General features: G+C 38.3%; 2 pseudogenes; both read right to left on the minus strand.

The window, feature by feature from the left end:
* Nucleotides 1-2,772: 2,772 nt before the first annotated feature.
* Nucleotides 2,773-4,668, minus strand: LOC143690456 (regulatory solute carrier protein family 1 member 1-like; annotated as a pseudogene).
* Nucleotides 4,669-4,746: 78 nt separating this feature from the next.
* LOC143690457 (protein DDI1 homolog 2 pseudogene) lies at nt 4,747-16,737 on the minus strand (annotated as a pseudogene).
* Between the last annotated feature and the right edge of the window lie 9,119 nt (nt 16,738-25,856).

Here is a 25,856-nt window from a genome sequence, read left to right on the forward strand (position 1 = left end):
TATCACATAGCTGTATATTCATCATCATGATCCTTTCTTAGAACATTTGCATCAATTCAGAAAAAGAAATAGAAAGAAAACAGAAAAAAATTCATACGTACCACACCCCTTACCCCTCTCTTTCATTGATCATTAGCATTTTAATCTACTAAATTTATTTTAACATTTATTCCCCCTATTATTTATTTGTTTTTAATCTATATGTTTTACTCATCTGTCAATAAGGTAGATAAAAGGAGCATCAGACACAAGGTTTTCACAATCGCATAGTCACATTGCAAAACCTGTATTATTATACAATCGTCTTCAAGAAACATGGCTACTGGAACAGAGCTCAACATTTTCAGGCACTTCCCTCCAGCCTCTCCATTACACCTTAACTAAAAAGGTGATATCTATTTAATGTGTAAGAATAACCTCTCGACTCTGTTTGGAATCTCTTAGCCACGAACACTTTATTTTGTTTCATTTCTCTCTTCCCCCTTTTGGTCAAGAAGGTTTTCTTAATCCCTTGATGCTGAGTCCCAGCTCATTCTAGTATTTCTGTCCCATGTTGCCAGGAAGGTCTACACCCCTGGGAGTCATGTCCCATGTAGAAAGGGGGAGGGCAGTGAGTTTGCTTGTCGTTTTGGTTGAGAGAGGAGGCCACATCTGAGCAACAGAAGAGGTTCTCTTGGGGGTGACTCTTAGGCCTAATTTTAAGTAGGCTTAGTCTATCCTTTGTGGAGTTAAGTTTCATATGAACAAACCCCAAGACTGGGGGCTCAGCCTATTGTTTTGGTTGTCCCCACTGTGATTTTTAAATTCTTGACTCATGGGATAGTCAGAAGACAATGGAACTTCTAAGACATTCCTCATTGTATTTCTTATCTTTCTCATCCTCAGAGCTGACACAACTTGTGTTCATTCTTATTCTGCAGATCATTGAAAAATGGAATTCATAGACTCCCTAAGTCTCTTATGTAAAAGTTAGGGCATTAAATGGGAAAGAGTGAGATCTGAGAACACACAGGGAGACAATGAGAGGTTTTCCCACTTGAAATCCCAGAAGCCCACTAAGCTTCCCTGGAAACAGAAGCAGCCTTTCTTCCCCTATCTCATGAAAGTGGTAAAATGAACCCCTGTGCACCCATCCTCCAGCTTTAATGCTGGTCCACACTTCACCCTGCCTGAAACCTTTTATTCCTTTTTGGGTGAATTCTCATTTATTCTCTCAAGTCAAGGACAAATGCTAGCTCCCCAGCAAATCCTTCCCTAATGCCTCCCATGGAATTCCTCTTTGTTCCTATAGCCAAGGCCAGACTAAGATTCTTAGTCTTTCGTGTATATATCCATAAAAGTGTATGTATGTGTGTATGCATATGCAATTCTGTATTTATACAGGTAAAAACAAATATATATCCACATACACACTCCAACACATAAAGTGCTTAGTTTAGGACAGTGTCAAGACTATAGTCAATATTCTGTTGGCGTTTCTATATATTATGTTTTGGAAAAGAGATGATTTCCATTCTGACAAAGGGAGAAATGCAAATGTGAGTGAAGGAGGAGGGCCCTGCCAGGATCAATCAGTGTCAGAGAAAGAGACAGGAGATATAGGGGCAGAATGGAACATTCTGCATTCCTGATTTGGGGCATGTTGTTGTATGGGAAAATATGCTGTAGCAGTTCTGGCTTTTCTAGTGATTAGCTTATAATCTTTAGTAAGTCACTTCAGCACCCCAGATCTTAATAACAATAATGATGATAAGCAACAACAATGCAACATCACAAGGAACTAAAATTTGTGAGGTGTGTAAAATGTGTCTAGAACTGTTCTAAGCGCTTCATGTATATGATATAATCCTTACGACCAACCTGACAAATGAGGGATTATTTTGTTTAGGCTCTTCATCTGCGAAATGCAGGTTTTAGAATAGATGAAGCTTTCAATCCTCAAACATTTATAATCTGATCCTTCTGGGTTTAATATACCCCATTTTTCTTATCTCATCCTTTGGGGTAATAGAGAAAAATTGTCTAAGCAGCTTCTCTTAGAAAACCGTTCTGATCCTCCTATTGGATATTTCACCCTTTCATCCCATAGGCAGATCATTCAACAAACCTGATTGGATTATCGAATCTAGGTATAAGAAATGAAGATTGTACAATGATTAGGTGAAAGGTACCCCTGGCATAAAAAAAGCAGTATCACCACCCCAGTCTGAAGGAAATGAGGTTACTTACCTGTTTAAAATTATTGCCAAGAAGTCTCAATTGGAGACAGCACACCTGGTCATTTAACCTGTCTGGGTCTCAGTTTCCTCAACTGGGTAATTAGAATGGTGGTGATAATAAAACCTCCCTCCTGGGCGGGAGGGTCAGTGGGCATGGCAGTGTTCTGCTGGCTGCAGGGGCATGTGAAAATATTTGGGGACGTGTGAGGTTCTGGTACAGGTCCTCAGGATCTCTTCCCCTCTGTGTCAGGCAGTATTTCAGTACATAATTTTCCCTTTCCAAATTTCTTTTTTTGCTATACACAAAACCATCAGTTTTATTCCAGAATACATTATCTTAATGAGAATAAAAAGCTTTTGTATGTACATACTGCCAATACATTTTAAAAGGCCCGAATTTTAACAAATAGAATAGACAAATTCATCAGACAAGAGATCATGAATTACTTTGGTTGAAAGAAATCTATAAGAAAAATCTGGCTCAACACTCTGCTTGCAGGTTTCTACCTATATGTGTGAGTGTAGGTGAGCATGTATATGTCTACAGCTTTTCTTAAGGGGGTGGAGTATGATCTAGCCCACCTTGGGCTATGCAGGAACTACATGCAGGAACTACAGTGTTCTTTGCTAACAAAACAAGAAGAGCAAGATCTGCATTTCTACCATCTTGATGCAAAGCCCCAAGAGCTTCCTGTAAAGGAAAGCCAGCATGGAGAATCCGGTCAATGTCTGCAGCAGGAAAAATTAATGGTTGTAGAATGGAGGGACTTGATGACAGGTGCTGATAAGTGGTTCAAATTCTAGAAATGGCCTTGCCACTTCAGGACAGACATTTTCTCTGGTTACAAGTCTGTCTATAACTGAATTCTGTATGCCCTGACTCAGGTCTTTAACCAATATGAAACTGGATGGCAAGGACTTAGTTTGCTCAGAAGTCTGATTGAGTGCATCTTCCTCACCTGCTAAAAGTTTGGGTGAAATTTCTGTACCTAACCCACAATGTAGCCGACTAGACATTTTAGCTGAGGATCCAGTGACAGAACTGCTCTCAGTTATTGACTCCTTTGACTTGGGGACATCTTCCTCATCAGTTCACACTTGTGCCCCTATAGTTAATATTTTCTATATCTTCTATTCCAGCACCAGATGAAGTACTTGCTAATTTTTCTGTTTTCACTGATACCTGTATGGTTTGATGAAGAGAGACTTGTGGACACTGTTCATTCGGGGTAGCTATAGGATATTCAGTTTGGATCCATCTTTCAGAAAGGTCCTTAACACCCATTTGGCCCTCAGCTGCTGTTTCTGATTGAAGAGAACTTCTTCAGATGTATTTTCTGAACTTGGTTTATTACTAACGACTAAAAGTTCATGAAGTTCCTTCAAGGCTGCTGTTATAGATGAATAAGATTCCTCTGCTAACTCCACGGAGGGCTGAACAACTGCCACAGAGACTTAAAGAGGGGGAGCAATTGCCATATTTTTTATTTGTTCCAGACATTTCAACATTCCTTTCTGGGAGTTGTAAGTCCTGAGTGGAAATGGAATTACTAAAACTTTCAGAAGAAGGTTCATATTTTGATGACTCTTTTTCTATCAAGGGATTATCTAAGGTGAGTTCAGTTGCACCAATGTTAATCTTGGCATTCTGACTACCTACTGAATTAAGCCCAGCATCTAGGGATTGTTCAACAATATCTACTTCCATAAATGTTTCTGAATTTGAGCAGCCAAAGCATCATGAAGGCAGATTATTTTTCTGTATATCTGGAAGGTCCACATTCTGCTGTAGCCTGTCTTCTTTCATCTTAGCTTCTAAATCAACATCTTTTTTGTTGGTTCTCCTGACTTTATCCCAGAAGTTCGAGGTCCCTTATGTTACAAAGGTGTTCTTGGTCACATGGAGCATTCAGTTGTGCAACATCATGCTCTTCACTCCCTGGTTCTTTGTGCTGTTGAAGGCCATTAACTCGACTCTGATTCTAATATTCTGAATGCTGACCATTTTCACCTGGAAACATCTGTGACTTATGAATCCTAGTAGTTGTGATGGATAAACTAGCTTCCCATCTTGTGTAGAGATGAAATTTAGGGTCCTGGGTGCTTTTATCAGCAGGAAATTTCTTTAGATTATCTGCAGCAACTGCTTCTTCTGATGAATTCTGCAAAGGCATAGATGGACTCTGGTGTGCTAGAAACACTGTCTGCTGGAGAAGCACCATCAGAAAGATCCTGTAGAGGAAGAAGTTCTCTCTTTTCAGAGATTATCTGGAATTCAACTGAGGCCTTCAAAGCCTTGACAGCTTTAAGTTTAATGCTGCCTGGGCTTGATAGGGCAAATTTAAGCAGAAACAGAGCGAGCAAGACTCATAGGATTACCAATCTCAGAACTTTGTGCCGAGGGATGGACTGGATGGTTACATCCATCTGAAGTTGGTAATGATGACATTCCCAGTGAGGTAGTTTCTTTACCGCCTTTCTCTGGTCTGGGGCCCACTCCAGCTGCAGCACACACACACTACTTGCATCATGGCTTCTGACACTCTGCATCCTCTACAGAATTTTGAAGGGCTTTTGCTGTTTCCTGGTCTGCGATATCCTCTGGCTGCATCTCTTCTTGCTCAGCCCCATATGCCAACCTGGCACACTCTGGTAGCTCTCCCTCAGGGAGCAAGGTGGTCTGCGAGCCCATAGTGCCAATCACAAGTACACTTTTTTGAGGTCAGTGGAACACTGATGCCGTTTAAGCATGTCCAGTCTCAGAAGCATGTCTATGGTCTGTTCCTCAAGTATAGAGAAGGAACATGCCAGGACATCTCCTTCAATTTGAACCTGAGCTAAATGTGCTCTTCCAATAACGTTCTGGGTGCTGACTCCTTTGGCAATCCCTGCCTACCAACAGTCCACCAGCCTCATTATATTACATCTTTCTGCACAAGCTTGGCTCATAATAGTCATCAGTGTAGCTGAGTCAACAAAGGCTTTCACTGGATGTTCGTTCACTTTGCAGTTAATATAAAGCATCACTACTTGGCCAAAACTTTCCGGAGCTTTTTCCATAGCTGTCAATGTTTTCCTCAATGTTCTGTTGCCTTATGTCTTCTTCTATCTTTGCCTGAGCTTCCAGATCAAGAGAATCAGCAGAAAAAAGATGAATCCCTTTTTTCTCTCTCGGGGCTTGGTCCTGCTGCTGTTCCACCAGGACCCTAGAAAATTTCTCTGGGTTGTGTGCCAGATCTCCACTGAGCAGAGCTGCTGCCAGGGGTGGATTGCATTTCTTTAGCAAGACAGCTTGTGGGGGTCGGCCAGCAACATGTCTCACAGCCAGGCTGGATTATCCAAGCCCTGAGGAGAAGCAGCGATTTCTCTAGGAGATGAGTGGGACTGTTGTGCTCCCTGTGGCTGACGTTGCTCCCGGGAGCTTGATGTGCCAGGCGAGCTATACTACTGAAGTCTGTTCGGGGTAAATCTGGCTCTTGGCTGCGGGGATACCTGACTCAAGCTCACACAGCGCACGGAAGTTGTGCAGCTCTAAATCGGCATGGACCTGGAGGGAAAAGGTCACCTCGGAGAGGTCCATTCACACACAGTACACGCTTTTAATTTAATCAGTTATATGACACACATTATTACATATATCCATGAAATCAGAATGACCCTTTTGATTGATGGAGTCCAGCAGCCTAAGGCCTAGAGGGATTTAAACACTTCCTTGAATTCAGGGTGATAGTGGCTAAGCCTGAGCTGAAATTTGTGTCTCCAAGCAGGCCATGGGAAACTCTGAACTATATTTTAACCTTATGCCATTTTTGCTCTTTTACTGTGAAAACAAACTGCAAATTAAGTTAGAATGTATTTTCCAAACTGAACTCCTTTTAATGCCTTTATCAGTTTTCCAGTAGTACAGTTAAAATGCCTCTAAATTATACATATATTTTTAAAACTTTTTTAATGCTTTTAAAAAACTTTTTAATTTTTTTTAAATGTAACAACATACAAACATGAACACTCTTACCATATGATCATTCCATTCTTGGTATATAATCAATAACTCACAATATTATCACATAGTTGTGTATTCATCACCACGATCACCTCTCAGAACATTTGCATCAATGCAGAAAAAGGAAAAAGAAAAAAATTCATACATACCATATCCTCTACTCCTTCCCCTCACTGATCACCAGCGTTTCAATCTACTAAATTTATTTTAACATTTGTTCCCCCTATTATTTATTTATTTTTAATCCATATGTTTTGCTCATCTGTCCATAAGATAGATAAAAGAAGCATCAGACACAAGGTTTTGCAATCACACAGTCACATTGTGAAAGCTATATCATTTACAATTCTCTTCAAGAAACATGGCTACTGGAACACAACTTTCCATTTTTAGGCAGTTCCCTCCAGCCTCTCCATTAAAACTTAACTAAAAAGGTGATATCTATATAATGCATAAGAATAGGCTCCAGGATAACCTCTCAACTCTGTTTGGAATCTCTCAGCCATGTTAACTTTATTTTGCTTCATTTAGCTCTTACCGCTTTTTGTCAAGAAGGTTTTCTCAATCCCCTGATGCTGAGTCTCAGCTCATTCTAGGATTTCTGTCCCACGTTGCCAGGAAGGTCTATACCCCTGGGAGTCATGTCCCACGTAGTGAGGGTGAGGGTGGTGAGTTTGCTTGTCCTGTTGGCTGAGAGAGGGGGCCATATCTGAGCAACAAAAGAGGGTCTCTTGGGGGTGACTCTTAAGCCTAATTTTAAGTAGGCTTAGCTATCCTTTGTGGGGCTAAGTTTCATATGAACAAACCCTAAGATTGAGGGCTCAGCCTATCACTTTGGTTGTCCCCACTGCTTGTGAGAGTATCAGGAATTCTCCAGTTGGGGAAGTTGAATTTTTCACCTTTCTTGCCATTCCCCCAAGGGGACTTTGCAAATACTTTTTTACTCACTGTTCAAATCACTCTGGGATTTATTGGGGTATTACTCTAGACAAATCTACAAAATCTCATGCCCTACTCAGGGTTTCATGTACTTATGGTGTTCAATTGAGCTGACCACATAAGTTATTTTAGGAAATGCACTTGTCAAAATATAAATTTTGTACCAAATAAACATTTTTTGCTTTAGTCTCACACATAAGTTAAAGTTTTAAAATATGAATTGCCATCTATTTTCAACACCCTGCAGTATTGACATTCCTTTGTTCTTCCTCATGCAAAAACATTTTTAAACTTGTACTTTTAGTCACTATCATTATACATTCTAGGCATTTATAGATTATACCATCTCAGTCTTTATCGTCTATCTTTCCTTCTGGTTTCATTTGTGGCCCCAGGCCTCCTCCCTCTATCATTCTCACATTCAGTTTCATTCAGTGTTCTAACATTATTGTATTATAGTTAGGTAGTATTGTGATATCCATTTCTGAATTTTTACAATCAGTCCTTAAACGTTTTTTAATTGTAAAATATAACATACATAGAAAGCAAAGAAAGAAAAGACAATAATTTTCAAAGCACATTCAATAAGTAGTTATAGAATATCCCAGAGTTTGTCATGGGCTATCATTCCACCACCTCAGATTTTTCTTCTAGCTGCCGCAAAACACTGGAAGCTAGGAGGAATATTAACATAGTGATTCAGCAGTCATACTCATTCTTAGGTCCTATTTTCTCTGTTAAACCTCCTCCTTCTCCTTTAATCATTCTCCTAATCTATAGGAATCTTTAGGCAATGCCTGTTCTGGTTTTTTCATGTTGAGAAGGAGTGTTGACACTAAAGGATAGGGAAATGTAATTAATTCATAATTTTGGAGAGATTATCCCTCTGGGTTTCAGGATTTATCTGACCTAGGAGCCCTCCTGGAATTATAGGTTCCAGAAAAGCAAGCTTAGTGCATGAAACCTTTATAGAGTCTCAGTTCAAACCCTGGGTGTTATTGAGAGTCAACACAAGAGTGATGTTGATGGGGGTTTAGCAAACCATGGCAATTAGCTCTATCTAACTAAAGCTTGCTTAAGAGTAGCCTCCAGAACAGCCTCTTGTCTCCTGATCTCTTGGCCACCAGTGCCTCAATTTATCACACATCCCTTCCCCCTTTTGGCCCAGAAGGCATTATCAATCTCACAGTGGCAGGGCCAGACCCATTCCAGGGAGCCATGCTCCACATTGTCAGCAAGCTTTTCACCCTTGAATGTCTTGTCCCATGTAGGAGAGAAGGTAATGATTTTCTTTGCAGAATTGGGCCTAGAAGAGAGAAACAGGGTTCCTGGAAGCAACTCCAAGGCCTCATTATGGGTAGTCTTAGCCTCTCCCCATGAGACTAGTTTCATAAGGGCAAGTCTCAAAATCAAGGGCCTGGCCCATTTTTGGGGTAGTGCCCAATGGTTAAGAGCGTATCCAGAGTTTCCCAGATGAGAAAGCTCAACAGTTCCACATTTTTTTTCCTTCTTCAGACTCTTAATGGACTGTACTAATACTTTTAAAATATCAACCCACTGCAGTCTGAGATGTAACCTGGTATTGCATTAAACTATACAGAATTACAAGGTCTCATTCTTGTTCTGGACTCCAGGAGTTTGGGTTGTTTAAATGAGCTATTTGGACACGTTGATTTAAAATATGCGTTACATCATTGTTCAATCATCAAGAAACATGGCTACTGGAACACAGCTCTACATATAGCTTTCACAATGTGACTCTGTGAACGTGAAAACCTTGTGTCTGATGCTCCTTTTATCTACCATATCAACAAAAGAGTAGAACATATGGAATAAAAATAAATAATAGGGGGAACAAACGTTAAAATAAATTTAGTTTGAAATGCTAGTGGTAAATGAAAGCGAGGGGTAAGGGGTATGGTATGTATAACTTTTTTTCTCTATTATCATTTTATTTCTTTTTCTGTTGTCTTTTTATTTCTTTTTCTAAATCGATGCAAATGTTCTAAGAAATGATGAATATGCAACTATGTGATGATATTAAGAATTACTGATTATATATGTAGAATGGAATGATTTCTTATTGTTTTGTTTGTTGTTAATTTTTTTAATTAATAAAAAAATATTACTGTAAAAAAATATGCGTTACAGAAAATTTAGGTTCTAGACAAACTAAACCTGTCTTTGGTATCATATAGCAGGTGAAGTTCTAGAGTACATACATATCATCTTTGATCCTGTATTCTGATTTACCTTAGACACAGCCTAATTGGCTTTGTCTTTAACTCTGATTGAAGTCTCATCTCTTTTCAGTTACTTTAACTGTTATTATATATATATATATCTGTGCTGACTATCAGGTTTGCAGTACTCCATTTCTGGGTCTTAGTTGTTACAGAGTTACTTAAAGTTCCAGGGACATGCCAGCTGATACAAGCATATCTCAGTGTCTCAGAACCTAGAAATACATTTACAACTTCAGACTGAGAGGACTGCTATAAGGGCTTACAATCTATGCTTCAGTTTTTTTAATAAATATTTTCTGAAAGAGACTTTACTATATTTGTTCTTTTGTTTCTGGCTTATTTTGCAAAACCCATTGTCCCCGAGGTTTATTCTGTTCATTGCCTGCCTTTCAACATCTTTCCTTTTTGTAGCCACAACCATATTCCATTTATGGATGTATCACAGTTCACCATTTTCCTTCTCAGTCATTGTACCTTTTGGCGCCCTTCATCTATTGGGCATCATAGATAAGGTCCAAAATAAACAAACCATGCCTTACAGTATCCTCACTTGGTTATTCAATCATCAACACTATCAATTTTAGACAATTTTCATTGCTCCATAGCTACAAAGAACCAACAAACATAGCATCACCAACTATCAAATCAAAACTACCCTTTATCACCTGCTCCCCATCCCCACCAGTTGTTGCCCCTGGCAGTGCTGTGGTATTGTTGTTGTCTTCCTGTTAACTATTGACCATAGCATGCAGAAAAGACAGATTTTAAAACAGATTTTGGTACCAGGGAAGTGGGGTGCTATGGTTTGCAAATAACAAACATGTTAGAAATGCTTTTTAAACGGATAGGGAAAGATTCTGGTGGAGTTGTGAGGATCTTGATAGAGAAGGCCTAGAATGCTTTGAAGAGACTGCTGTTAGAAATGTGGACTCTAAAGATACTTCAGATAAGGCCTTAGACAGAAATATTGCGCATGCTATTGTAAATGGGGAGGAAGTTGAGCCTTGTTTTAAAGTGGCAAAGAATTTAGCAAAATTGACTACTGGCTTGGATGGAAGGCAGATGTTAAAAGCCATGAACTTGGATATTTAGCAGAACAGATTTCCAAATTAAATGTGGAAAGTGCCCTTAAGATAAGTGACTCTCAGAGTTTGAAATCTAATGGCATTTGCCCTGCATGTTTCCAGAACTGTTTGGGTCTGGTGACCCTTGTGTTCCTTCCAATTTCTCCCTTTGGAAACCGAAATATGTATCTTATGACTGTTCCTCCTCTGTATGTTGGCAGCAGATAACTTGTCCTGAATTTTACAGGTCCAGAGCCAAAGGAGAGTTTTGCCTTAGGACAGACCATGCCTGTAGCTGACTTTGTTGAGACCTTGTACTGTTTCTGACTTTTGTATTGTATTTGTATTTTTACTGGAGTGGTTAATAGGTTTGTGATATTGTGATGAAATGAATGTGTTTTGCATTTGGAAAGGACATGTCTTTTTGGGGTCCAAAGGGTGGAATGTGCTGGTTTGAAGCTTTTATATACTACAGAAAAGCCATGTCTTTTAATCCTATTCAGTATTGCTGGTTGGGATCTTTCTGATTGTTTCCATGGAGATGTGTCCCACCAATTGCAGGTTGTAACTTTTGATTAGATGGTTTCCATGGAGATGTGTCTCCACCAATTCAAGGTGGGCTTGCTTACTGGAGTCTTTTAAGAGAGAACCATTTTGGAAAAAGCTTTAGGGTCATCAGTACCAACAGAGCCCATTCCGTCAGAGATTGTTGGAGATGAAGAAAGAAAACTCCCCTGAGGAAGCCATTGAAGAAGCCTGGAGAAAAAGCAAGCAGACATTGCCATGTGACTTTCCAGCTGAAAGAGAAACCATGAATGTCATTGGCCTTCTTGAACCAAGGTGTCTTCCCTGGATGCCTTAATTTGGACATTTTTGCAGCCTTAGAATGGTAAACTTGCAACTTAATAAATTCCCTCTTTTTAAAGAGCCATTCCATTTCTGGTATATCACATTCTGGCAGCTTACAAACTAAAATGCTCCCTATACCTCTCTACTATTGACTCTTTGTCCACTACCAAATCTTTGAATATTTCATGTGAGGACTTATTTATAATTACAGATTTATTCAGTGGGATGCATAACACTACATATCTCCTTTTAATCATATTCACCTTCAATATGACAATGTTGCTTATAAACCTGCTAATTAGTTACCATCACTTATATCCATTCCCTGGCATTTAGGTCCAACCTCATTTGGTAGCCTTTCCCCCACCTCCAGGTTTTACATACCTCTAGGTCTGCTATATTTTACAGTGTAACCTATGAGAGTACCTTTACCAGAGTCATTATAGTGATATCATACAGTATCTGTCCATTTGTGTCTGACTTATTTCACTCAGCATATGTCCTCAAAGTTCATCAATGGGACTTCATCAATCTTACTGCTGCATAATATTCCATTGTATGTTTATATCACATTTAGTTTATTGACTTATCTGTTGATGAGCACTTGAATTGTTTCTATGAGCACTTGTGAATAGTGCTATGAACACTGGTGTGCAAATGTCTGTTTGTGTCACTGCTTTGGCTCTTCTGGGTATATAATGAGTATTGGTATTGCTGGATCATAGGGAAACTCAATATTTAGTTTTCTGAGGAATTGCCAAACTGTTTTCCACAGCAGCTACACCATTATACATTCCCACCAACAGTGAATAAGTATTATAATTTATCCACATTCTCTCAAACATTTTTAGCTTCCTGTTTGTTTAACAGCCATTCTCATAGGTGTGAGGTGATATCTCATTGTCATATTTATTTGCATTTCCCTTAAAGCTAATGAAAATGAGCATATTTTCATGTATCTTTTAGCCATCTTTATTTGCTCTTCAAAAAAGTGTCTATTCATATGCTCTGCACATTTTATAACTGGGGTGTTTGTTGTTTTGCTGTTGACCTGTGTAATTTCTTTATGTATAAAGGATATCAGACCTTTTTGGATATCTGGTTTCCAAAATATTTTCCCCCATTGAGTTGGCTGCCTCTTTACCCTTTGACAAAGTCCTTGAGGCATGGAAGCTCTTCATCTTAAGGAGTTCTCATTTATATATTTTTTATTTTGCTGATTGTGCTTTAGGTGTAAAGTTTAAGAAGCTACCTCCTATTACTAGATCTTGAAGATGTTTCTCTGTATTTTCTTCCAGAAGTTTTATGTTACTGGCTCTTATATTTAGGCCTTTAACCAATTTTGAATTAATTTTTGTATAGGGTATAAGGCAGGTGTCGTTTTTCATGTTTTTGCTATTGATATCCAATTCTCCTATCCCCATTTATTGAAACGACTACTCTGTTCCAGTTCAGTGGATTTGGGGGACTTATCAAAGATCAATTTTCCATATATTTGGTGGTCTATCTCTGCACTATCAATTTGATTCCATTGGTCAAACTTCTATCTTTGTGCCAGTACTATGCTGTTTTGACCGCTTTGACTTTACAGTAAGCTTTAAGGTCATGAAGTGGTAACCCTCCCACATCACTCTTCTTTTTTAAGGATATCTTTAGCAACTTGGAATCTCTTTCTCTTTCAAATAAATTTGATAACTACCTTTTCCAAGTCTTCAAAGTAGGTTATTGAGATTTTGATTGGTACTACATGGAATCTGTAGATCAATTTGAGTAGAATCGACATCTTAATTACATTCAACCTTCCTATCCATGAGCATGGAATGTCTTTCCACATATTTAGATCTCTTTGATTGCTTTTAGCCATGTTTTGTAGTTTTCTGTGTACAAGTCCTTGACATCCCTGGTTAGGTTTATTCATAGATAACTGATTCTTTTGGTTCCTATTTTGAATGAAAATTTTTCCTTAATTGTCTTCTCAGATTGGTCATTGCTTGTGTATAGAATCATTACTGATTTGTGTGTATTAATCTTATGTCCTGCCACTTTGCTGAATTTGTTTATTAGCTCAAGTAGCTTTGTTGTAGATTTCTCAGGGTTTTCTAAGTACAGGATTATCCCATATACAAACAATGAAAGTTTTACTTTTTGCTGTCCTATTTTGGTGACTTTTATTTCTTTCTCCTGTCTAATCACTCCAGCTAGGACTTCTAGTACAATGTTGAATAACAGTGGTGAAAATGGGCATCCTTGTCTCATTCCAGATCTTAGAGGGAATGCTTTCATCTCACACCATTAAGTATGATGCTGGCTATGGGCTTTTCATATATACCCTTTATGATATTGAGGAAGTTTCTTTTTGAAGTGTTTTTATCAGGAAAAGATGCTGACTTTTGCCAAATACTTTTTCACATAATTGATATGATCAAGTGATTATTCCCTTTCAATTTGTTAATGTGCTGTATTATGTTGATTGATTTTTTTGTGTGTTAAAACACCCTTGCATTCTGATGAAAACCCAACTTGGTCATAATGTATAATTCTTTTAATGTGTCATTGAATGAATTCAAATTGCTAGCATTTAAAAACATTTTTTTTGGTAGTCTGTATAGTGGGGTCATATTTCATTCTTTTTCCTATTATTGCAGCACCATATAGGTGTCCTATTATTGCAGCATCATTTGTTGAACTTTTTGTTTATTTTTTCTTTGTTTGTTTGCTTGTTTGATTGTTTTGGGGAAGTGCATGGAGCTGGGAATCAAACCCAGGTCTCCCACAAAGCAGGCGAGAATTCTACCACTGAACTACCTTTGCACCCTCTGAATTCCTAGCATTTTGTTGTGAATTTTTCCATCTGTGTATATTAGGGATATTTGGTCAATAGTTTTTCTTTCTTGTAGTGTCTTTATCCAGTGTTGGTATTAGTGTGATGTTAGCATGATGAAATGAGGTTGTATTCTTTTTCCCTCAATTTTTGGAACAATTTGAGCAGTATTGGTGTTTGTTCTTTTTGAAATGTTTAATAAAATTTCCCTGTGAAGCCATCTGTATTGTCCTGGGATTTTCTTTGTGGGAAGATTTTTGATGACTAATTGAATCTCTTTACTTGTAATTGATTTGTTGATATCTTCTATTTCTTCTTGAGTCAGTATAGGTAGTTCATGTTTTTCCAGGAATTTTTCCATTTCATCTAAGTTGTCTAGTTTGTTAGCATATAGGTGTTCATATCATTCTCTTATGACTTTTAAAATTTCTTCAGAATGCATGGTTATGACCCTACTCTCACTTCATATTTGTTTATTTGCATCCTCTCTCTTCTTTTTTTTTCTTTGTTAGTCTAGCTAGGGGTTCATCAATTGTATTGATTTTTCTCAAAGAACCAATTTTTGGCTTTATTTATTCTTTCTATTGTTCTATTTTTCTCTAGTTTGCTTCTGCTTTAATCTTTGTTATTTCTCTTCTTTTATTTGCTTTTGGATTAGTTTGCTGTTCTTTCTCTAAATTCTCTAGGTGAGCAGTTAAGTCCTTGACTTTTGCTCATTTTTTGTTTTTTAGTATAGGCATTTAAGGCAATAAATTTTCCTCTCAATACTGCCTTTGCCACGTCCCATAAGTTCTAATACATTGTATTCTCATTATCATTCATCTCTAGAAAGTTATCAATTTCTCTAGCAATTTCTTCTTTGACCCACTGATTATTTAAGAATGTGTTGTTTAGTCTCCACATGTTTGTGAAAGCTCTGATTCTTTGTTGATTATTAGTTTCCAGCAGGATTCTGTTGTGGTTAGAGAAAGTGCTTTGGCTAACTTCAATCTTATTAAATTTATAAATACTCACTTATTGTGTCCCAGCATGTGATCTATTCTGGAAAACATTTGCACTAGAGTAGAATATATATCCTGGTGTTTCAGAGTGTAGTGATATACACATGCATATTATATCTACTTTCCCTGATTATATCTCTAACTAACTTTCCCAGCCCTTTTCTCTTCTCTTTCTGGAACACCAATGATTCTTATATTTGGGTGCATCTTGTTGTTCATTATTTCCCTAAGATCCAGTTCCATTTTTTCCATCTTTCTTACCATGTGTTTGTGTGCGCTCATTCAACTGTTCTGTCTTCTAGCTCACTTATTCTTCCTTCTGCTTCTTTGAATATGCTTTTGTGTTTCTCTACTATTTTTCTAATTTGGGCTATTGTATCTTTCATCTCTGTGAAATCTGCATTTTTCTCTTTAATCTTTTGAATTCTTCTTTATGCTTTTCTAGTGTCTTCCTGATATCATTTATTTCCTTATAAATATCCTTGAGTAGTTCCATATTCTGTATCTCCCTTGGAGTTTTAATTTGATTGTTTGGCTGAACTGCTTCTGCTTGGATTTTCATGTGCTTTGTGATTTTCTGTTGTGTTTGAGGCATTTGATTATCTTAGTAAGGTTATTTTGCCGGTTGGTTTCCTTCTCTCATCTAAAGTTTGCATTTACTTGGTTTTGCATTGAAGATCCCTTTTGTACTTCACTTGGTTTGACAGTAATTTCCCACCAAACCATGTCCCAGATCTCATGTAAAGGATACAATCCTACTTGAGGGTCTATTAAAAGCTAGGCAGGGTTCATGGGTACATTAGTGGCAGAATGCCTGCTTGTCTCAGAGACCCAGGTTCAATTCCTGGCCCATGTAACCCCCCCCAAATAATAATAAAATAAAATAAAAATATAAGATAAATAAGAAAAAAACACATCTGAACAGTAGTAAGCCCCAACATCAGGAGCCATCCCAAGATATACTGGGAATAAACTCAGAGGGAAGAGAAAATTTTTGAAAGAAATAAACTAAATAAAAATTTTAAAAAATCAATAAAAATATAAATATATTTAAATATATATAAATAAAACAAAAAATTAAAACAAAAATAGCAATAATACTACTAATGAAATATATAAGAGAATAGTATATTCACAAGAAAAGGAAAAAGAAAATAAATGTAGATAGCAAATTTGCCAGCCTGCACTTACCACTTCTCAGCAGCAGGTGGCACTCCTGAAACACATCTTCTCCCCGACCAGACCCACCGCTCTCCGAGTGCAGTGGCCGGCCAGGAAGGGGACATGCATGGCAGTGGGGCTACTCCCAGCCCGTGGTGGTGTACCAGACAGGAGAGCCAGGGGAAGCAGTCAACCCGTGGCCCTTTGCACTTGGAACGTTGCTCACTGCACTTTAAGGAATGACCACTCTCAGTGCCCAGCAGAGCTACTGCTTCGAGCACCCGGGGGTGCAGCTCTTCGCAATGAATGGCCAGGCCCACCTGCAGGCTCCCCACAGATGCTGCTGGCTGTGTATCTGCTTTGGGAGATCTCCACAGCCAGCAGCTGGGGCAGGCTGGAGTGGAAGGATGGTCAATTTCGTCTGATCCACACATTCTCCCATGCCACTATCTGCCCTAGTGGAGATCAAAGCCAATCTGACCTACCCTGTTCTCCCCATCCCAATCCCTCCCTCCCCCTGCCTCTCTCCTCCCCAAGGCCCTTGATAATCACTCATCCTCCAGGACCGCAGTCCTGGTCATTCTCTCCCTGTCCCTAGTTCTGCCCCATGGAGCAGGGGTGAATTCAATCCACCCACTCACTCCACCATCTTCCCAGAACCATAGTTGTTTTTCATCAAATTCATTTTTACTTGAATCAATTAAGTTTTTAGTTTACAGTGATGGCTTTATTCCATCAGTTTTTCATCACCAAATTTTATCAACTACAACTTCCTGACATCCTGAATTTCCCCCGGTCTCATTTTGCACATCTTATTTCAACAAAGGCTATTTGATTCTTTCTTCAGAATTAAAGTTGATTGCACATAGATTTAGCATTTTCCAGTTTTATTCTGTATGGATAATTTTTCCATGTCTAATTGTTCCTGAATCAATTTTTGAAATGTGGGCAACATGATATGAATCTTCCATATTGAATCTCTAGCAATTTTAATTGTTTGTAGTTTTAGGTGAGGTCAGTTTTCTTGGTATTATGTATTTCTTGCAACACCACTCAGCATGAATTCAATAAAAGGGGATAATTTTTATGCATTTATTGGAGCAGAGGCTCATAGGCAACAAATAGACAAACAAGTGGGCACTCTGGGGATATCTGAGGGTTAGAATGGTGCAGTGTAACACTCTTGGGGTCAAAATATTAATGCAAAAATGTCCTAATGTCATAAAGATCAGAAAAATTGTCAAGAAATATCACCAATTAGGTACACTTCAGTTTAACAAACATTTATTGGATGCTGACTGTATGTTGAGAGTTGAATCATGTCTCCCACATAAAGGCAAGTTCAGGTGCCATTCCCCCACCACCACCCAGTCCTGTGGTTGTGAACCATATTGTAAATAGGACCTTTGAAGACATTGTTAGATGAGGTACTCAAAATGAATGAGGGTGAGCCTTAATCCGATAGAGTTGAAGTCCTTATAAGTAAAGGTAATTGGTACAAAAACGAGAAGCTGTAAGAGAAACAAGAACTTAACAGAACTTGTGGGAGAAAGAAAAACACACTGCCACATGCATTGTCATGTGATGGACTTGCCAATGACAAATATAATAAAAAAAATAGCTCCTGGGTTTCTCAGACCCCCAAAAATGTTAAATTCCTTGAACTGGCACGGAAAGTATATGATAGGCATCTGTTAGGCACAGAGTTGTTAAGGAACCCAAATGGGACAGTGAGTCAAAGCTTAACAGATTTATTGAGAGAGTAACTAACAGAGTGAAAGCCAATGCACAGGAAGGAGAAGGTCCTGACCCATGTTCTGGGGGACAGTTTTTTAAGTGGGAGCAAGGTGGGGGGTGTGGAAAATCTGTAGGCCTCATGAGGAGATATCAGGCTGGTGCAGATCATGACTTCATGCTCATGGAGTTCTGGACTGGCTTCTGCCAGGTGGGACATTGGCATGTCCCTGCTCATCTATCTTGCCTACACCTTAGGTCCTGTCAGAGTTGCTGCTGAGGGAGAGAAACTGAAGGGGTCCCCAAGCCACAGAATTCATTTTGTACGTCAAGTTTTATTGTCTGAGACCTGACAACATCCTTCTCAGAACGTTTCTACCAAGGCATTCAATTCTGAAAAGCCAAAAAAAGCTCTAATTAAGTATACTGGGCCCAATTAAAAATAAAGACCCTATTACACTTAACCAACCCTTACAAGACTCATAGGTCCCTGCTCCGATTAATAAAACCTAGCCAACTTCCTTCTTTATGTTTATAGGACTGTCCACGAACTCCACAGTGATGAAGCTTCTTTCACTTTTTCAGGCCAACAGTTTCCTTGCTGCTGTAGCAATCTTGTCTTGAATAAAATGCCATAAATTGCACCTTGACTTTGATTTGTCTTCAACACCAAGGAAACCCCAAAGATTGCTGTCCAGCCAGAAGATACTGGCCCAGGGGGAAACAAGCTTTCTAGCCTCTGAAACTCTGAGCCAACCCATTGTTCAGCTAACCAATTGTATGGGCATTTGTTTTAAAAGCTGGGAACTAAAAACCATGTATAAGACATTAGACACTAGCAAGGTATGTAGTACCCTTGTAGACACTGTGATGTAGATATAGAAAGAGACAAACGATGTACATATGTATGAGGAATAAAAATAGTACAGAGATATGAGTAATTATTCTTGTTCAATGTCAAGTGGAAAGACTTGGCAGTCTTCGTAATGGAGATAAGTCCTGAGAAGGATTTCGAAAGGTAATTAAGATTTTGCCAGGTGATTAAGGATACTCTCCATAAAAAGAAATCAGTCTACATGCAAAGATGTGCAGTCATATGAAATCAATATGTGCTCAAATATGTATGTGAGATAACATTGAAGGAGAGAAACCAGGATAAGGAAATGATTAAAAATTTGGTGTAGAAATTATCTGAAGTGAGAGGTATTGGTTTGCCAGAAGAAGAAATTGCTGGAGGAGATATGTTCAAGCATCTTAATGGATTTCATGTTAAGGACTGATTAGACCAGTGGTTCATTCAAACTTTGGGGTATGTGCCAATTAACTACCTTGAAGTGCTTATGAAATGCACAGCTTCCAGGTCTTACCTCCACAGAGGCTGCTATATTAAGTTTGGGATAGAATCCCTAAATCTGAATTTTTTACAGGAATGCCTAGAGATTTTGATACTGGTGATCTATGATCTGCTCACTGGGAAATAAAACATCAGAATTATTCTTTTCAATCTCATACATTACAACTAAGAAAAAATGGCAACTATAGGCAAAAATGTTTGGGATAACCATTAAGAACCCTCTAGTAGGTTGAGTTATCCAAATAAATTGTCCTGGGAGGAAGAGTTCCTTCTGTCATTGAGGAGATTCAAGTACCATTTTATGATCCTTTGGAAGGGATGTTGTAGACAAGCTGTAGACAGTTCCTTCTAACCTTGAGAATCTCTGGTGAAAAAATGTCATTACAAATCAGGTAACTGAGGATGAATCACACAGCTAGGAAGTGGAAAGCCAGGTTGGAACCTGAGCAGCGTGGCCCTAGAGTTGTCTGTGTTCTTAACTACTCTTCCTGCTGCTGGGGCCAGAAAGGGGGAGTATCACATTTCATACTATTCCTCCATCCTTATTATACTTAAAGCATCAAAGATTCTGAATGGTAGTGAAAATTAATGGAGTATCTCGATACCTAGACCTCCGGTTTCAAGGAATGACTGGGCAGCAAGCTCCTTGGAATTTCTTCTTTCCCTCTATTTTTTTTCTAGCCTGGGTGATGGAGAAGCTCACAAACTGGAAACACCAATGGGCACAAAAAACAAAGAAAGAAAACAAACAAAAAGCAGGATAAAGTTGGTCCTTCTAACCCAGGCATGAGGGAGAGACATGTTAGTGGTAATGTAAAATGGTACAATCACATTGGAAAACAGTGGGGCAGTTTCTTAGCAAGTTAAACATACACTTATTATATGAACCAGCAATTCCACACCTAGTTATTCACCCAAGAGAGATGAAAACTTTTGTTTGTGCAAAGACTTGAACATAAATATTTATGGTGTTCTTAGTCACATTAGTCCCAAAGTGTAAACAATCCAATTGCCTATTAGCCGATGAATGGAATGATAAAATGTGATATATGCATACAATGGAACGGTGTCTCGTTCCTGTTGGTTTATGGTTTTCTATCCTGCCTGCCTTACTCAATGCCATGTCCCTTTTTTCCAGTTGCAACTGGAAATTGTGAAGTTGTTGTTCATGGAGAACCTGTAATAGGCAAGCAGGTGCAGGGCTCTTCTGGGTCTATGCCAAACAGAACACCCGAGTGAGTCATTTAGTGAGGGCAGTACTGTGAGGTTCACTAGAGCATAGGGTTCTAGAAGTTCTGTGCTTCATATTCCACATCTGAAGAATGGGGACAGTGATAGTTACTTTGTTGACTGATGTACTGTGGCCATTTAGAATGAAGACACATAGCATTTGGTCCATGATTATTGTTATATGAAGGAACAAATGACCATTGTGACTTGATCATGTATATAACTTATCTTTAAGTATTAATACTTAACCAATACTTATTACTTATGTACAACTTCTGGTATATGTGTAACCAGAAGATGTGTAGATTTCTGCAGAGTTACACAACAATAGATAGGCCTGGGCCCCACCCTGGAGATACAGAATGAATAAGCCAACGGTGGAGCCTCTATCTAATTAATTAAACAAATAAAACCAAACACACTCCAAAATCCATTTCAGGCTGTTTGATATTTTGCCAGGATTTGGACTCTTGTATTTAGATGTTTGGTAAACTCTGTTTTTCCTTTCTGGGATTCTTAGAATCAATAAACTGCATTTGAAATGTTTATAGAAATCTCTAGCCAAATCCCTGGTGCAAAAAGATAATCTATTCTCTCTCCATTTCCCCCCTAAAAACAGATGTGATAGCTTACTGATAAAGCTAATTTGCTCTATTCTTTATCCATAAAGGAATTTTGTTGGGCTGAGCTGTGAGTCAGAAAAAAATGACTACTCACTTCCCCAAACCATGGCACCATACTCCACCATGCTCCAATTCATTGGAAAGGGTCCTGGTCTTGGACCTTTATATGTTCTTGGTAGTCAGGAGAGAAAGATCAGTCAGCATGGAAGAAACTAGACCATCTCTTGCTCTCAAAATAATAGTGCATGTCAATATTGTCTCATTTCTTTCTTCTTTGTCCTTGTGATGGGATATTGATCTCTTGTCAACCAAGAAATAGCAAACTAAACTGCAATGCAACAGAGGCATTTATCTGGGGTCTTAGAATTGCCATTCCAGGGGCACAGATTCAGGTAGCAACCCAAACTCTATCCAATCTTGGCATTTCCAGGAAAGGTTTTTAAAGAAAAGGAATATTGGACAGGTTTTTTTGTAGCTGGTGGATATTTAGAGTATTCCAATTGTCCTCCAGTTTAGTTAATTATCTGAGTTCCTTATCTGGTGCTTGTTTTATGGTGTCTGGATGTCCTTGGGATTTTGAGGAACATTGTTAATTTTAGCTTTGCAAACTTGCCAGTTTGTGGGATCTGGCTGATATTTGCCTAAGATTAATCTTCAGAATGACCTGCTGACTCTGTTTTCAATCTTTTAGCCAAAATAACTCTACATTGTATAGATTTTTCATACATTTGCATACATTTGCCCTTTTTGAACAAGATCTTTCTCTGAAAGCATGTCTTATCAACATCTGGTGTTAATATCTCAGTACCATGGAGGCTCATCCCTGGGTGTCATGTCACTCATAGGGGGAATGATAGTGAATTTGTTTGCAGGGTTTGGCTTAGAGAGGGGCCACATTTGAACAACAAGGAGGTTTTCCAGGGTTTGCGCTTAGTCATTAACTATAATTAGGCTCAGTTTCATCATTATAGAGATAGGTTTCATTAGCACAAGCTTCAAAATCAAAGATTTGGTGCATTAGCTTGATTTGGGAGGTAGTTGCGATTATTTTTATGGTGATGAGACATTGAATAAGAAACGTAGTAGGTATAATAAGAAAAAGAATTAGCAATGTTTTGTATATGATATGAATCCAATTTTCCTAAGATCTAAGATTTAGATAACTAAATAAATCTCAAACTTCAGGGTCTCCTAGAGTATGTAATACTTGAATTTTCTCTTTGATGTCTTTAATGTTTACATAGGTTTGAATGTTTAAAAGTGTGGTCAATAACTGAGGCCCTTCCAGGGAGTCTAAATTAGCATAGACCCAGGAATTTGAAAGTTAGCCTAGGTCAGCAGCTTTTTTGTATGACTGGGAGAAAGGGTGATGAATCACAATGGAATGGAAAGAGATGGTAAGAGAGAGAATAAGGAGTTTAAAAAGGGGTATGTTAGGTTTCTGATGAAGAGTGTGACAGCTAGGGTATTTTTGAACCCCTCAGGGTAAATGTGTGGATTAGCTAGCTGATGTCAAGGTGGAAAAGAAAGTGGGTAATAATGAATACTTGCTATGTGCCAGGCATCCTACTAATTGTTTCATTATGAAAGTTCACAATAACCTATACGTTAGGCTTATTTTTATCTCATTTAGTAGATGGTTGAAGTGAGGTTTAGAGAATTACTTTGGCCAAGCTCACAGGTCTAGAAGGTGAAAGAGGCAAGATTTGAATATGGGCTGCTTATTGCTGGGAAGACTTTTAAACATAGTGTGATGGTCTGCTGATTTTTATGATCATTGTATTAAACTCTTTTCTGCACTGTTTTGGGAAAATTGAAATATCATAAAAAGCCATTTGTGATAAATGTTTTAAAATTGCCGTCTGCAAACAAGCATGTAAGTAAACCAAGCATTAAAATTTTATATAAACTTACTGTACAACAAAATGTTCCAGTTTTAAATTAAACACATTAAAATAAATATCCAGTTTAATTCCCCTTCAAAAAGGGGGTAGGTTTCATTATGGGAGGGACGGAGATGAACTGAGGTACAAAAGAAATGGTAAAGGAGGAATAACATGCAAATAAGAGTGAATAGGATAAAAATGAAGATTATAGCAGTGTTATTGAGTTCATTTCAAGCTCATGAAAATCAGGTCTGGGCCTGGTTCTTGGGTTAGCCGTCTACATCACATGCTATCTACTTCTGGGTGACTTAAGGCTAAGATCACTAGTAAATATTAATTATACAGGCCTGGTCCTGGGTCTTGGGATGGCCGTCTAATTCAGATGCCATCTACCTCTGATCCTTGACAATTTTGGGCTTTAGGTTTCTAGAAGGAATGAATTTCAAGGTAGGGCTGGGAGCTCTCTTTAAATGAGAAATATGAATCCAAGAATCAATACCTTTTAATTTAGCTGCACATGATTAGTTAAAAGTACCTGATATGGGCTTCTCTGGTGAGGTTGGACTGCATCTTTATGGAATGCATTTTTCCTAATATGCAAAGTTGCCAAGCTGAAGATTGTGGTTCAGAATGTCTTGATTTCCTGGGAGGGCACTATAAAAGGATCGTTTCACCAGGGTTTCATTTTGCTTTAAGGTTTTTATTAGGTCCTGGCAATAGGTTAGCATATTTCCTTTTATGAAGCAGGGCCCATATATTCCAGATTTTATTTTCATCGTTCTTCCTGTCATAATTTCAAACAGGGATAACTTATACTTATAAAAAAGAGTGGCTCTGGTGGGCCACGGTGGCTCAGCAGGCAGAGTTCTCACCTGCCATGCTGGAGACCAGTTTCAATTCCTGATGCCTGCCCATGCAAAAAAAAAAAAAAAAAAAAAAAAACACCAAAGCAAACAAAAAAGAGGAGTGGCTCTTAGATTTAATAAGAGTATAGGTAAAGCCTTTGGCCGTGGTAGATGGAGAGATTCCATGAATTTAGCTGAGTATTAATTACACTATTTGTTCTTTCTATTAAGCCTGAGGATTGGGGTGATAGGCGTAATGAAAATGTTGCAAAATTGGCCATATTTTGCATATTGTAAAGTGGATTCCTTAGTGACTGGGAAGTCCTGACAGGATTCCCCAATTTGAACTATTGTTTCTAATAATACCTTTGCGACGGTAGGAGCAATAGCTTGGCTATAGGCAAAGGCTTCAGCCAAGTGGGAGTACATACAAATCATTGTAAAAATATATTTATAGCCATGGATGGGGGAATTGAATAAAATCCAATTGCCAAATTTCAACAGGTTCAGTCAGTACGGGAACATGTCCTCAAGAGCTATGGAAAGATTTTCCTGGACTATGTTCAGGACAAATTAAACAAGTGTGAAACATTTTCATAGCTATTTTACAGGATGGTTTCCAGAAATAGCTCTTTTTTTTTGGTTTATCATTTTATCAGTATTCTAGTGAATCATTTTATTAATAATTTCCAAAACATTTCCTGGTGGCAATTAGGGAGAGTCATTTATCATTAGAGCTAAATTATGATTTAATTGCAGGCTTATAAAAGCAGTCAACATTTTTTCTATTTTTCTGTCTCCTGGGAGGAGCATTTTGTTGAGCATCAAGGCATAGTTTTTTATGTTTCCAATAGATTTATTTGGTTCAAAAGCCATTATCAAAATAGTAATAGGATTAGAATTTATCACACTTTTTGTAGCTGTATCTGCCTGCCAATGCTTTCCTCTGCATCTGCCCAAGAATGACCAGGAATTTTAATTATAGCCAAAGCTTTTGTTAACAGTATAGCATCTAGCAATTCCATAACATAAGAACTATTCTTTAATTTTCCTCCATTGGAGGCTAATAAAAAACTTCCTTGTCCTCAGCCATGGACCTCACATAAGGATAGATTCCTTGACTCTAGTAGCCGTTGCTGGCTGTAGTATCCTAGAGGTCTATGTTGGTTTCTATGCTTTTGTATAAGGAAACCTAAGGCATTCCTTTCTCATTTATGGATAAGGAGAAAAAAGGGGTAAATTGTAATTAGGGTATACCAGAGTGAGAGTGCTTGAGCAAATTTTTTTTATGCTTTATTTCCTTAACGGAATTTTCACTAGTTTTATTCTAAACTAGTTGTCAAATATTGTCAAATATTTTATAAGGGCCCTAATTGAAAAGGAATTGGGGGAATTAAAGATGGTCATGGGTTTGTTAGAAATTCCCACCATTTGAATTGTTTCTGTACACTGGATGGGAGGGTTAATGAGGGCAGCAGATTTAAGATTTAAGACAGAGAAGGTGGTCCCAGTATCTATCAGAGCTCATATCTCAATTATCAGATCTGTTTCACCTAAAGACATGATGCGGACCATTAGCAAAACCTCTGCCATTTTCCCAGGGCAGCCCTAATAGTCACTTTGAAAGGCACCTTGTTTTTCCTACATGGAAAAGAGCATTAGGGGGGTTGCTGCTGTTTTCAGGTAGTTTGGGTCAGTCTCTTTTCCAAAGTCCAGGTTAATCACAAGTACCTGTGCTCTGAGCCCAGGTGCCTAAAAGGGTTCTTTGGGGGCTTATATAACTGCTGTAATTGGAAACTCAAGGTTTGTATTTGTGCTGTTTTGGCTTGGCAGGATTCCTTCCCCTCCCCCCACCAAGCATTTTTAATGTGAGATCTAATC

The sequence above is a fragment of the Tamandua tetradactyla genome, chromosome 7 (genome assembly GCF_023851605.1).
Source record: "Tamandua tetradactyla isolate mTamTet1 chromosome 7, mTamTet1.pri, whole genome shotgun sequence".
In the NCBI taxonomy this organism is placed as follows: domain Eukaryota; kingdom Metazoa; phylum Chordata; class Mammalia; order Pilosa; family Myrmecophagidae; genus Tamandua; species Tamandua tetradactyla.